The sequence below is a fragment of the Equus przewalskii genome, chromosome 24 (assembly GCF_037783145.1).
Source record: "Equus przewalskii isolate Varuska chromosome 24, EquPr2, whole genome shotgun sequence".
NCBI lineage: Eukaryota > Metazoa > Chordata > Mammalia > Perissodactyla > Equidae > Equus > Equus przewalskii.
In genome coordinates, this window is record NC_091854.1 from 17,305,596 (window position 1) to 17,321,004 (window position 15,409).

At 37.4% G+C, this 15,409-nt stretch overlaps 1 protein-coding gene and 1 long non-coding RNA gene across 11 annotated transcripts in view; one reads left to right on the plus strand and one right to left on the minus strand.

Moving 5' to 3' along the window:
- The window catches only part of ADGRL2 (adhesion G protein-coupled receptor L2), a 594,788-nt gene that overhangs the window by 577,211 nt on the left and 2,168 nt on the right, over nucleotides 1–15,409 (minus strand). The gene's annotated exons all lie outside the window — the stretch shown is intronic.
- LOC139079166 (uncharacterized) overlaps nucleotides 12,747–15,409 on the plus strand; it is a 69,164-nt gene continuing 66,501 nt past the window's right edge. The window contains exon 1 of the long non-coding RNA XR_011532518.1: nucleotides 12,747–12,924. This is a non-coding gene — a long non-coding RNA (uncharacterized lncRNA). The remainder of the gene's footprint in view (nucleotides 12,925–15,409) is intronic.

Sequence of the window (15,409 nt, forward strand, 5' to 3'; positions counted from 1 at the left end):
GGCAGCTTTTCAGGCAAGGAGGAACTGGAAAAATAATCACAAATGATGAATGTGGAAATTAAGCTACCTCTAGAGTTTATGTTTTACAAGTATGAAATCGATCAGGTTATCTCCCAGCTGATTTAAAACATCTCTGATTATTTCTGATGGTTCGTGATGTAATGGTCTGAAAGTCTAAGTAGAATTCTTAGACTTACCTTTATTAAAACCTGAGGATCTGAAGATATAACTGTCTGGATTGATTACTAGAGTTCTGCGGTGGAGAAAAATAAGAGCTCTGAGTCACTGCTTGTCGTTCACATCTTCATCTATGTGCTTAATATATATCTGTCCTGAGAGCAAATTAATATTTTTTTCTTCTCTTCTATTATAGTTCACTTAAACTTAGATTATTTGAACATAGCTGGATTGCAGTGCGACATCTGAGTCCTAGAGATCAATTGATAGTTGTTAAAGATCATGAAGAATGGCCCATTAAAACAGTTAGTATATGACAAATAACAACGTTTGTGTTTAGTGTGGAAATTTATCAACTAGACAGAGCACTTATTCCTGAGACCCGAATGAAAGTCTACTTGAACCAACTTATTAATCAGTCAGTGCCCTCGTCTTAACAGACTGTCTTATTAAAGAGCTCGAGATATATTAAAATTGAACTCTAATGTGATAGGTACTCTCCCTGAACCACAATCACAAAGCACACAATTCTTACTGAAGATGAAAGTCTATGAGAAAGAAAAAGGAAGCTTTTCTTTCCCCTAAGGACTGGGATGTTTTGCCTCAAATCTCTGGCTCTGATTAGCTACAGTGTCTATCATGGGATGCCTGGCTATGTGGCCAATTCTTTTTCCCACTTTCCATTTAAGGCAGGGTCACACACCGAGATATTATGACAAACCTAAAGACACGGTAATCTTTCCACCTGCCTATATGGGTCATACTGCAGAATCTTCTTAAATTTACCAAGTTTTTCAGGGAAAAAAATATAAAGCACTACCAAGGGGAGAAGAAAGAAGATTCATCTGGCTGACTAGTGGTATTAATTCTCGTGGAGATCCTCTGGGCTTAGAAGAAATCACAGCTTCACATCCCTGTGGAGTCTGTGAGGGTAGACACCCTCAAGAGCTGTGAGTCATGGGGTTGAGCACTCATAACAGCTGGGATGAATATCATCTCAAATGACAATGCCAATCAGTGGGTATTGATTGTCTGGGAGTGCCGGCTGCAGAAGGATGCTTGAGGCTAAGTTTAAGCACAACAAGAAAGCAAGCCGTAATAAATTAGCAACACGTTCACGAGGAGAGTTTAGGGTGATAATGGAAGAGAACTCTAAGCTTCTAAGCCTTGTAGCTCACTTCTGGCGTTGTGATAACCTTCACTTACTGGAGAGGAAAAGTGTGCACATTTCAGTAAAGAGCCAATAGCTGCTTGATGCAATCAATAACCCTTCTGGTAGAAAGGTGCCAGGGACACGCCCAGTAGCAATCAAAAATTAAAGGGTTTACCAAACACCTGTGGTGACCTAAGTAAGAATGTTCTTTGTTTTCTTCTCAAAGTTTTAAAACTTGCTATCTGGATATCTGGATGTTGAACACAATAGCATTGAAAGAGACTCAAGTCCAATCTTCCACAAAGTGCAACCATTTCCTGTAGACTTTGGTCTCTGCCAGCGTAGCTACTGTGAGGAGAAACTTATCCTCGTCTAAGGCCCTCCTCACTTTTTTGGATAGTTTAGTTCTTAAAAACAGTGCTTTCCTATACTGAGTTGAAATTGACCTCCTGGTAAATTTGACATTGTGGTTGAGGGTCTGCTCTTTTGAAGAACACAAAACAATTCTGCTCTCTCTTCTGCCTGGCAATTCACCAAATATTCACCCAAATAATATGAAAACTGTCTTTACAGTTTTGTGGTGGTTGTTATTTAAACAATTGACCCAGCTTCTCAAACTTATTGTGGCCAAAACAAGGCATTTGAATTTTTGCTTGAAAGTTTCCTCACCTGTTTCTCAGCAATTCTTCTAGTTATTTATACCAGAAAATGGGGGTCTTGCTTGGCACCAGATTTCCTTCTCTACAACCTCATTCAATCCACCATCAAATTCTCTTGATATTACTTCTAAAATATCTTTGAATCTCTCTTTTTTATTCAATCTCCATCTTCTCCACTTGAGGCCAAACGACCTTTCTCTCTTCTTGCCTCTTCTGCTGCAACAGCCTCTGAAGTGCTTTCCTCACCGCCTCTAGCCCCTTTCCAATACATCATCCAGACAAAGCCAAAAGGATCTCGGTAAAAAGCAAATCTCCTTGCCTTACTCTCTGCTTAAAGTCTTCATAGCTTCTCCTGGCACTTAGAATAGAAGCCTTAATGTGGCTCCAAAGGGCTATAAGAGTGTGGCCCTGCTTTCTGTTCACACCATTCTTTCTTATTCATTGATGTGCTCTAATCACCCTCTCCTCTTTCCTTTCCTCAATTTTACTAAGCTTTTTTCCACCTTAGGAACCTTGATTATGATACTTTGCATATGCTATTATCATTGTTTGAGATCAAGCCTACCCCCCACCTTTATTTATTTGATTTAAATGTCGCATCTTTAGAGAGCCTTCCCTGACAATACACCCCATCCCAATTATAACAGATCAGTTTATTTTTTTATTGTAGCTTTTTGTTTCCTTCCTTATCCCTATTTGTTATCAAATGTTAATTTGCATGATTATTTATTTAAAGTCTTGTCTCTTCCTCTTGACTTTAAAGTCCATTAACAAAAGGGTAAAAGATGTTTTTTTGTTTTCTCTGTTTATTTTATACTTAAGCACAGTGCGTGCCAGAGAATGTCAATAAATATTTATTGAAAGATATCCATATCAATTTTTTATTATATCTCCCCTTAGTCTTCTCTCTTCCTTTTTTTTAATCTTAATACTACTTTTTTTTAAAGATTGGCAGCTGAGCTAACATCTATTGCCAATCTTCTTTTCTTCTTCTCCCCAAAGGCCCCCAGTACATAGTCGTACATTCTAGTTATGAATGCCTCTGGTTGTGCTACGTGGGACGCTGCCTTACCATGGCCTGACGAGCAGTGCCGTGTCCGCGCCCAGGATCCGAACCCACGAAACCCTGGGCCGCCAAAGTGAAGCGTGCCAACTTCACCGCTTAGTCACGGGGCTAGCCATTAGTCTTCTCTCTTCTAAGCCAAATGCTTTGGTTCCTTTATTATTCCTCATGTGACATAGTTTTTAAACTCCTCTCCAACTTGGCCACATATTTTTTGACACGCTGTTTTTCAATGTTCTCCTTTAAATACAGAAGACTAATTGCAGTATGTTAGATGTGTTCTAATAATTAGAGAATTTAGTGGGACTATTCTTCCAACTGTCCTTCTTACAATGTCTGTTAATTTAGCCTAAGGCGGTAGTATGCTTTCTTAGCTGCTGGATCTCACCATTGGTGCAAATTAAACTTGATTAACCAAAATACGTAAATCTTTTTCTCTCTAAGTTTCCCAGCCAGAGAGCCCCATTTAAAGTTGCGCAATTTAACATTTTTAACTGATGTACAGAATTATCACTTATCTTGTACTAACTTATATTTATTGCTTGTTGTCATATATAATATTGATTAAGTTTTTTCAGGTTTGTTTCATGTGTAACCTGGATATACGTATTTTTTTTGTTTGTAATGAATGTGGGAAAGGTGAAGGCCCAAAGACAGAGCTCTCTGTTTTACCCCTTCCTCATCCCCAGGTAGAAGTTAAGGATTCACACTAGTTGGTTCATAATATATATTATATATATATAGACACACATGCTGTATTACATTATGTATTATATATAATTATATCTATAATATACAATTATATAATATGCATAATATGTATATACAATGTAATTCATATATATTTTAATAAACAAGTTTTTTTTAAATGTCAGCATTTGTATTTTAAATATGTTGGTAAAAGAGTAGTAGCCCTTCCAAATATATAGTCAAAGTATTTTATTTCCTGAAGTTTTGAAATGAGTGCTGTGCCTCAATTATTTTAAAATTAAAACAAAAATTTTAAACTATTAAAGTCTACTAGTAACCATACCTTATGAACTTCACCTATGTATGTTTATAGAAAGATTGAAAGAATAGTTCCAAGAAATATTTGACCTCGAAGCCCTAGAAGACAAAATGGTACATGGATCTTAATTTCCTTTTTAATTATTGCCTTACTCTAAGAAGTAAAATTAATGAATACAATTTTAAAAACTCATGGTCATTTGTCTCATGATTATTTTAGCCTTTATAGAACCATTTGCTAGAAATGTTCATTATTCCAGTCCCATTCAGAAAGGATTCATTGAGCCTGATCTCTGTGGTCAGCCTGTAGAAATGCTATTCTCAAAGACAGGTTTGGCACAGTGGGCTGTTGGGATCAATGGAGGAGAAAGGATGGAATTCTCCTAAGTTTAAGAAAAATTTGCATATTTCACACCTCCCTTATCTGTGATGCACCCTGTTAAAAAAAAAACAAACCTGGTTTTGTGTTTATGATTATGTTGTTCTGAGCCACGGCAGGACAAGGAGATAGAGAAAAAAATGGTGTTGGGTTTGCTAAAGAAGCTTTAAGTCTGGAACCTACTCTCAAAATTTCCTTTAAACAAATTTGCAAACAACATCATAAAATTGGTGGAGGGTAAAATGAATGTTACATGCAACAGAGGGATGGAAGTAGGAGAAAGGAGACAGAATTAGAATAGTTAAAGAGTATGAGTGATGTTGAGTATTATGACTGCAGTAAGAAGAAAGCATATAAGAGAATTTATTTTGTAAATTTTTTTTCTAATATAAATCCAATTTTAAGTTATAGGAATGTTATTTGGTATATTTCTCAGATTATAAAAGAAATCTTGGATTTTATAGTGCCCCACCACTGCTACTATTACTAACATGGTTACCTCTGCAGCTACTCCTGTGTTGATAATAGACACCATTTATTGAACTAACATGTGTTCATGGGCACATAAAAAATTCCCTTTTTAAATGACAGTTCATTTGTTTATACAACAGCCGTGTGAGGTAGGTATTAGTAGATGTCAGTATTGTCCCCATTTTGCAGACGAACATGAGGCTTAGGGAGTCAAACGACTTGCTTAAGGTCTTATAGCTTCTAAATGGCAGAGCTATTTAGAGATCTATGGAACATAAATCTTTCTGGTTCTGAATCTGTGCTCTTAATCTTTAAGCTCTATTGAAGTAAATTTTTTGCTATTTACCCAAATTAGCTGCTTACATTGATATTTATTCATCAGAGACATGTCAGATTGTGACTTCATTCTTCCTCTTCGTGAAATAATAAAGGGACACAGTATTGCCAAACTGCAGAGTTATCAACGTTCCTGTTGAAAGGTGTAACAATTGATGTAAAAAGTAATCCTGGACTCTCATTGATTAATATCAATCAATAAGTTAGCTAATCACTTGTTATTCAATTGTGCATATGTATTTTCATAATTTGATACTGTTATTGACCATATTTGAATCCAAAATGCAGAGATAAAGAAAACATAAAGCACAGAAATAACAGTGATTGCGTTAAAGGCATCCATGTTCCTTAGAGGTGGAGAGTGTTTTTTCCTATTTTATTGAAAATATAATATCTGACATTTTAAATATAAACAATCATTAGAATTAGAAAAACTTAATGTTGTAAATGTGAAAATATGCCTCATTTAGGTACATGTATATATTCCTGATTTTATTTTGGAGTGTCTTCATTAAAATGTATACCTTCTTGAAAAAAAAAAAATATGCAATCATGCCATGTTTCATAAACACATGATTAAGTTTTAAAACACATCCAGCTATATAGATATAAATAAATATGCAGACAGACCCCCTACTTAAAAATGGTTGTGTTTCAAATTTCTAAAAAAATAGTTATGTTTTTAGGCCAGCAACTACAATTTGTATATTTAATCCACAATGCTTAGAGTAGATCTTAAGTGCTGTTTAAGATAAACCAAACACCCTCTACAGTATTGTTTCTAGAGATAAGCTTGATTTCATTCAACAACAAATCTTAATAAGACAGTTATGTCACAAACTGTGCTAGAAGTTAGCAATACAAAGTACAATTCTCAGGAGATTTATAGTCTAGTATGGGATACAGAAAGGCAAATCAATCATTAGAGTTCAGAGGCATACAGCGGTGTGGTAACACAAAGCTGTGTCATCATACTTAGAAGACACATCAGCAGAAATTTCCAGAGTGAGGTGATGGTGATCCCTGAGGGTTCCTAGGGGTGAAGAGAAGTTAGCCAGACACACATTGGGATGATGTGAAGTTAGAGTGTGGAGAAAGAGGTACACATAATGAAGAAACATCTCCCTCTTTCTTATAAGAGAGGGTTTTTCATCCACGGGGTGATTGACATTTTGGGCAGGATAATTCTTTGCTGTGAGAGGCTGTCCTATGCATTTAGCAGCATGCCTGACCTCCACCCAGTAAAGGTCAGTGATACCGAGACCTGCCCCCTCCCCCGTCCCGGCCCCAACTCAAACCAAAAATGTCTCCAGATATTACCAAATGTCCCCTGGGAAGCAAAATCACCCCTAACTGAGAACTACTTCTGTAAGCAAAAAGAGAGACAGCTATCTTTGGACACTAGATGCACTTGCTAACTCCACATTGACAAAAAAAGGGCAAATCATATTGGCATTCTCCCGAGTTGCTTCCCAGATACCCTAAATTGCGGTGGGTGAGAGAGAGTTATGTGGTTTCTTATGTACTGCCCAGCTACCTGAGATCTAGTATTTACAATTCAGGGATCGCCCATTTATATGTATAAATATAGGTACATACACATACATACAATGCAGAGACATAAATCAGAACATATCTAATTGACCATGATATTTAATGATTATCCAGCTTTCATTCCTATGTCTTATCAGAAAAAAACTTCATCAACTTACCAGAATACAATATATGTCTCTTGGCAGAAATAAGAGTTGACTCAGCCTTACAAATACCATGATACTGCATGAATTTCAAGAGTCTCCTTAAAGGGGAAACATCTATTTAGGAAGTTTCATTATATTCTTCTTTAAAGAAAGAATAAGCTATGAAATGATAAAATATGATTGGTTTAGTACACAATATATCCAACTTTAATCATTTTCTAAATCCAAAGATATTTTTAGATGAAAGCAAAGGAGGTCATTTCCAAATCATTTTGTGAAACTTAAGCCTACCCAGAGGAAAGGTAATTTTGTTTGATCCTGAACATCAAGTGAATTTGTTCACCAAACCAGTTATTCCAAAAGGTAATTAGAATAATGTAAAATTGATCCGGTATATGTTTAACAAAATTAACTAATTATAATCTGCTTAAACCATTTAACCTTTATAGTTCCTATAAAATGTTTGATTTTCTTTGGAAAAATAAACAATGTGCTTTAAAAAGCTGGTGCCTCCTTGTCTATCTTTCTTTTCTTTTTTTTCTTGGTGGATGATCCTATGCTAAGATGCCAGTATAGCAAAAAAAGTAGACAAACAATTAAGGAGAGAAAGGTAGATTTTTCTTTAAGTTGGCAGCATTTGTGAAAAAGAAAAGAAATAGAAGATAAGGAAATAAGACTTTATTTTTTACTAGTAACAGTGAGTTCCTTTACAGTAAGCACTCCAGTACTTACATCAAAACTGCAAACAAAAATGAAAGGTGTATCAATTTTCTCCTTCAGGTATTCAGATTGATTTATGGACAAAATAAGTATATACGGCAACTTAGCATTTGTTTGTTTGCAACCAGTTTCCATTTATTCAAGTCATTGTCAAACATATCTTCAAAACTTCAACAAATTGAAAAAGTCTAATTGTCTGTCACTGGCTACATCTATTTTATGCTTATCCATTCTAATCACAAACAGAAATACCAAGTAGATGTTAAGACTCGGAAGGGTTTATAGGGGCTCTTAAGTGTCCAGGAGAGGTATAAAATAGTTATGTAAGAGAAGAAATGCAGTGTGACGGCTCCATCCTTTAAAAAGAGAGGAAGAGCTAGGAACTACCTCAGGGAAAAAAATGGGAGCAGTAACCACAAGTCCTTAGGGACTTCCTAATCCACATCTGTCTATTATTATTTCATTATAACCTACTACTTTATTTGGGAGATAAAATTGCCATTTATGTCACTCCTAAAACCAAATGACATTATAAAAGACACGTAGTGGTAAAAGAGTTAACAGAAGCAACCGTCACTACGACACAGAGACAAACAAGTTATACACTGGGGAAAAAAATCAGAATATTTTTGATGGCAGCAAAGCAAGTCACCACCTCTTCTACTGAGGGTAATTTGTTGATTCATGATTTCCACTTATCCAATGATATTGAATCACATGAACAAATCTCTACATCTAATCAGATTTTTTTTATTGAATTGTGACCTTTAATCCACCTTCTTCTTGATTATGAATGACAGTGACCTTTATCTAATTTAAAGCAGCACTCTGATGCAAAAATATGCAAACTACTCATGTAAATTCTGAATCAAACTGAAGACGTGCATAATCTACTGGGGAGAAATTATTTCAGAAGACATTTATATTAAGGCCGAATGAGGTATTCGAGAGTAAGTGAATTAGTCAGCATACGAATGGTTGGTCGGCAGAGTTGTAAAGACCAAATGCTGTTTGTATTTTCTCGGCTTCTATTTAGAAAACCGAAATGTCAATATACATATCAATTTTTATTATTCTACTCAGCACTTTATGGCATTCGGGAAATGATCACAATGTAATAAAGTCAGACAAAATTATTTTTCAGAGGGGTTGGCAAACTGTGCCTGAATATTCAATTCGTTTTCATTTCGATTCATTTTCTGCTGCACAAAAACCTGGTGAAATTCAGCCAAGGCACGCGGGCCATGTTGACTTCCTGATCTTGCTTTATTTCCTTAAAGAGGAACTTCGTGCCCAATAGAACTGGCAGTCAATAGTGTTTCTGGCATATATTTAGAAACGATTATCTCAAGGAAAAAAGTTAAGAGAATAAAAGAAGCCTGTTTGCCATGAGAATCGGATGAACATCCTGTACCAGACCTACCTCTCTTGATTCTCTTTCTTTGCAACAGCTCTTTCCTTTTTCTGTGGATTAATACAAATGGCTCTGAGCTGACATTACTGAGGGCAAACCCTGCCCTGGGCACAAACTAACATGCAGCCTAATCCTGTAATCCACTCTCCCCTTTCTCAAGCCATTTCATCCTACGCAGAGCTGTTAATGCAGACTGGATGCTGGCGCTTCCCAAATTCTACTTCACTTTCTATGTATACAAAAACACACAAATATAAGCATATCACACATGCCTAAAACACACAATCCACACGTCTGCTTTTTATTACACAGAGACACATGTATACGGGTTTACACGTGATAAAGACTATGTCACAGCAGGAGGCCATTGAGAGCATTTCGCTGTCAGAACTCCACCAAACTGTACCTGGCATGAGCATGTACTTTCCCGATTAACACCAGGGGGTTGTCAGATTGCTATATCTGAAATAAACAGATTTGCCCTGACAGATAATCAGCATTTTGCACTGCCTAATACATGTTTATCTTCCACTATTGACATAATTACACTAAAAGTGCACTTAATATAATCTTTCATAGGAAATTAAACAGGTTTTAATGATACACTTATAATGGATTGGGGACAGAGTAGAGGGAGAGAAATATCGATAGTAGATGTTTGGGGAGAACACATACATGAAGCAATGAAGAGGCAATCAACGAGCATCGGAAAAAATCAATGACAGTCTGTGTTTAAGGAATTCATTTACATAGTTTCCAAAGAAATCAGAAAAATCCTACAAGGCTGTGAAATACCCTCCTGACCTTCTCATGTCCTGATGCTTCTTTTTTTCTGATATGTGCTCAACTCATACACAGAAAAGGCTAAAAAAAAAAGATCCTCCTAGGATGGATTTTATATTTGACTAATTCATAGTCAACTCTTCCAAAAGTTCTCAATCTGGCTTTGGAACCACTGGAACTCCTAGTGGTGTGCACAGATCCTACTTGAAAGGAAATTCAGCAAGCTCTGCAGCTAACACCCATCGCCCGAGTGCCTGGGAGCACTGACAGGCACGCCATTTTAAGAGCCGTGGAAATTAACACATGTTGGTCATTAGGCATCAGGCCTCAAGGATATTAAATCAGGACCTGAGAAGCAGAGGTAGGTGAAAATATTAATTTTAATCAAAATTATAAATATAAACCCAAGCATAGGAAGCATCTTTCTTTAAGGATTTACCTTTCACGTCTATGGTCTGTCTTCCTGCCATATGAGAAGACCTAAGAATTTTAATTTTAAGGATCCGACCATCCTCAGATACTATGTTAGTAACAGTAAGAAAACATCAGTGCTTTGTTGTCCTGTGAATCTCTTTTCTTTTCTTAGCTACAAATTAAAATTAAGCCATGAAACATCTAAATATATATGTCTATGAATGGGATCCAGGGTCGTGTAAATTTAATTTTGGACAGAAAACAAAATGAATATGAAGAAGTACTGTCAAAGGTCTTCCATGAGCTCAGCATTGTTTGGGCATATAGAAGACACTATTTCATTTTTTACTATAAAACTGAGAAGTGGGTATTTCTATTGCTACTTTACAGATGAGGAGGCTGAACCTCAGAAAGATTAAATAATACTCGCCGTGGCTGGGATTCCACCTCAGGTCTGTGTGACTGAAGCTGGTGCCCTTCCTGTGCCATTACCCTTCCTCTGTAAATTCATTTCACGTGATTTTAAAAACCTTTGATTTTTGTTTTCCGATCAAAGATGCAGACTTTAAATCACGGTCCTATATCTCTTTTGATAAATTAGAAATCAGCATTCACAGTTACCTGCAGGCTGCTCCGTCCCTCTCTGAATCCAACGAAATCCCAGGAGCCAGTCTGCAATGGCTTTTCACTTGCTAATCAGAAGGATTTCACAAATAGTCTTTAACATCTGCATGGCTAAGGGCCTAAAAGTGAAATGACCGAGAGCTGAGACAACCAAATGCCTCTAGCCTGAGGCCAGAGCACCCCAATGGGGAGGGGCAGCCATATGTTCAGTGCCTTTACTCTGAATCTTCTGAGGATCTGCGAGATTTTTCTTTCCCCTGGGCCCTGGCCCAGAAGGGGATAGATGGGGAGCCCTGCATTCTACCCATGTTGGTGAGCCCCAAACTGCTTTTGCTGCTTCACTCCTGCCAGCACTGCCTCCTGAAGCCCGTGTCTTAGGCCACACATCCCCGGCCTTTTCCCAGGAGCGCCTTGGCTGCCAATTGTCCCTTTTAAGCTGTCCTGAAACCCACTCCTGACTGGCCCCATCTCCATCCTGCGTAGGCGTTGATGTCTGCCTGGGTAAGACTGGATTTGCCAAATTCCTTTTAGAATTTGATTTATAGTTGTAAGCTCTCTTTGTGGGATCTCTTATTGGATTGACTGTTTTATAGTTTGCCTTAAAAGCCCCCTTATTTCCTCTTTGCTTTCATCCTTACTTAGGACCCCAACCCCGCTTAGTGTATTCATTCCCAGGGAGCCAAAGCTTCAGGCCAAAGAATAAGTTCTCTTTGAGATTAATTACTATTTCTGTTCCATTTATAGTGTATGAAGATTTAATGATAGAAGTTAAAAAGCTGTAAACTGTGGTTAATAAGAAATGCCAAGGTCTGAATTCTTTAACTTCTTCTAAACACTTCTCTCTTCACTTCTCAAGATATCTCTCTTCCCCATGCCTCCACTACCTACCAAACTGCCTTATTTTCTCTGTCTTTTTTCTTCTCGTCCTGCTCTCATCTTTCACCTCAGTTCTTTCCCCAGGTGCCTCTCCCTTTAACTTCCAAAAGAAGAAGTCATATGCATATAATTTTATCTATTGAAATAATCTCTTTTCCTGTTGTCGTTTTTAAAATTGAGCACGTGTAAACTTTCATTTGCCGTCAGAGCTTAGGCCCAGTGTCTAGAATATAGCCAAGTCTTAAGTAATGTTTTGAGTAGACAAGTGGTCCTCTTTTTGCCCTTGAAACAAATTTTTAAAAATATATGATCTAAGCTAACTAGATTTTTTAAAAAGTTCAATCAATCATTCAAATATTAATCAAGAATAGTCTCTGGCCTTAATGCTGAGCTAAGGTCTGTGAAGGGCACTGGGCAAGGATGATCGTTACCCCAGTTAGCTTACAAGCTATTGGGGATACAAGAGTATGACCCATAAAACAACTGGGGAAATATGAGGGAAAAAACCACAATTAGAGGCTGAGTTGTGCAGTGTAAACTGTAGGTGCTATGAACACACAGGCAGGAGGTCTCAGTGACTGTGGTACTTGGTTAATATTTCTGGGAAAAGATTGATAGGAAAGTAACATGTATAATAATAGCCATCAACAAACAAACAAAACAAATTTCCAATCCTGGTTTAAGACTTTCTACCAATTTTGACTTTGCTTTCCAAAGTGTGGATCTTATAAGCTAGTGAAGTTTTATTTTTGAGGCAAATGTTGATAACTGTCCGGTCTCAATTGATGGCTAATACATTTGAGACGGAGTTATCTGAATATTTTTTGCCACTGCAAGCTTTCCACAGGGAGTAAAATCCTTTCATTTTATTTTTAGTTTCAGGAAATTGACATCATTTTAGATAGGAAATTCAGTTATGTACCGGAAGAACTGAGCGAGGACGGACATGTTCTTCAAATGGTTTAAGGTCGTTTTGACTCCTTTGACTGTTTCTATCAACACCGTTCACAGCCACCATGTCCTCTTTTCCTCCTGCCCCGGTTTTTTTTTTCTCAAGGTAGGAATATCAACCAAGTAATGGAGAAATCAAATCTGAAAGGAATGTCTCACAGGCTAAGGAACTCACTCAGCAAGAGATGATGGAAGGGTAAGCTCAAATTTAAATTAATTCCCAACCTTTCCTGTACCAATGGTCGATGCCGAAGTTGGCTAATCCGGGCCAAAGTGATATATTAAAATAACTTTAAAGATAGGTTCTCAGGCTTTCTGCCTGCCAGCAGATAGGGGTTCTGGATATATAGGGCAGTCCATCTGCCTGATACTTCAAATAAGATCTAAAAAGAATGCTGGTATCACAGAATGGCATCGAAATTGTTTTTTCTTCGTTCCTCGAGAAATGTGTAGCTTGCTCAATTGCTACTGACCCATGTTCCCCACATTTTTGCCTCTTGGTTATGTGTTGATACTGTTTAGATTTTTGTTTATGTTACATATTTGATATTCAAAGGTCAAACGAACACAGTCTTTGAATCAGATTCGTACGAGTTCCATGTATAATAGTCCATCTCTTCACACTGGGAAGAAAAACAGTAGGGGACAGTTCAAGCTAGCCCAAATAAACAGAAGCAAAACCACAAACGCTTCCCTGTATAGACCCGTTCTTGCTCATTTCTCCTTAAGGAGATAACACCTTCTGACACAAGGACAGATCATTTTATTCAGTGATTCAGAGTCTGACCATTTAAAGACGAATTTTCACTTCATTTGTTTTCTTTGTATGCGTTTCTAATGTGCCGGTATATTTCGACTGGGGGAAATTTTCATTCAGATGCGTCCAGTGGAAAGAAAGGCAAGGAAAAGGGCTTTCCTCTACTGCCCAGGAGATTTTGAAAAAAGACATGACAAGCCAGAAGAATATATTTTTTCTGATGGGAACAGTTGTTTGCATGAAAATTTTAATTGTTACCAGAACTTCAATGAAGTTGCAAGGAAGGTAGTTAGATAAAGCCTCAGGTTAATTTCCATCGTTACCAGGCACTTTACACCACTGAAAAATTCCAAACATATAAAGAGACGTCAATCTTGTTCTTTAGACAGGAAAAAAAAAGGTGTGTGTGGGGGGGCAGCACTTCAAAGGCTGTCAGTAGACAAGTCAGTCAATTACAGATCTGATTTAGTTCTTAACTCCTTGAGGTAAAAGACGAATGTTCTGCAAGAGTAACCATCCTGCACGCATTAAATGAAAAAACTTTAAAAACTCTGCTATAATGCTAATACAGATAGAAGTGAAGAGCTATGAAAAGAGTTGAAAAATCCGAATCAGATATTCGAATCAAGACGATAAGTGGGTAAATACAAATGTTTTTGCTCCGGGGAGGGGTGTCCTCATTATCTTTAGTCATCTCAGCCAATTAGCCAGGAAGGCATTATTGTGTGATGTTTCGAAGCCATTATGAGAATAAACGGGTTCAAATCCTAGTTTTGACACAACAGTGTGGCCTTGGCTAAGTTACTGAACCTCTCTGTACCTAGATTTTATTATCTATGGAATGGGGTGATGGTTCCATCGACCTGACCTGATAGTGTTGTGCCGATTAAGTTAACACAGATGAAAGAATTAATATCTGCTGAGGTTTTACTTAATATTATGATCAATTCATACACAGCAACGAGTTTCATGATGTAGAAAATATATGTGGTATGATACAGTCCTTCCCGAGACATTTTGCATGTCTGCAGATGATCTGGGCATTGAATGTCTGCTGACGAAGCACATTATCTTCCCTCAAGCAGGGTTGCAAGTTTCTCTGGCCCCACTGAACACTCCTGAAGTTACAGAGAACTTATTAACACCCTCCATAGCATCCTTTTAAGATGATAATTTATCTTTTTTAACTGTATTCAATAAAACCAGCAGAAAAGAGCCAGGTGGGAATAACCACATGATATTACACACAGCTACAAGGTTTACCGGTTCTATAGATTCTGCTGCAAGGCGCACTAAAATGGAGTGAAATGTAACTTATCTTGAACAGTTGCTTGAATGAGTTACTAGAGGAATGGCAAGCTTACAGATGAAGCAAAAGAAACCTACGGGAGTTGAAGGTTATGACCAGTTTATTTAGGATGCACAGTGAAACCTAACTTAAGGCATACAAGTTAGGTCTTTGGGGAGTTTCCTAGGAGGTTTGCAAACAAATGTGAAAGTCTATAAAATATGTGCTTTTGAAATAACTCTGTATAAATGTGGTTTGAGATTCCATGGGGAGAATACCATCATACGTATCAAACACTGATAATTTGGTTGAAAAAGAATGCCTTGTTGTTTGCATTTTCTCTGTCCCCAAAAGATCTCCCTGGCCACTTTTTACCTCTCTCCTCAGCTTGACTGCTGACAGAGTATTACATGGCGTTCCTTTGTTCTGAAAGGGCATCCTTTAGTTTCACACTAGTCTCAAGTTCACACAACCAGGCAATCCCACACACCTTTCCATCTGTTAAGCTTTTCCTGTGCTCTTCTCAAACTTGTTTTAAATATGAGAGAATGACCCTCTTCCTCCATTAGTGACGAATTCTTTTCTTTCCCTGTAATACTGAAGATGTGAATGGAATCCTCCAGTGACAGTGTCTGG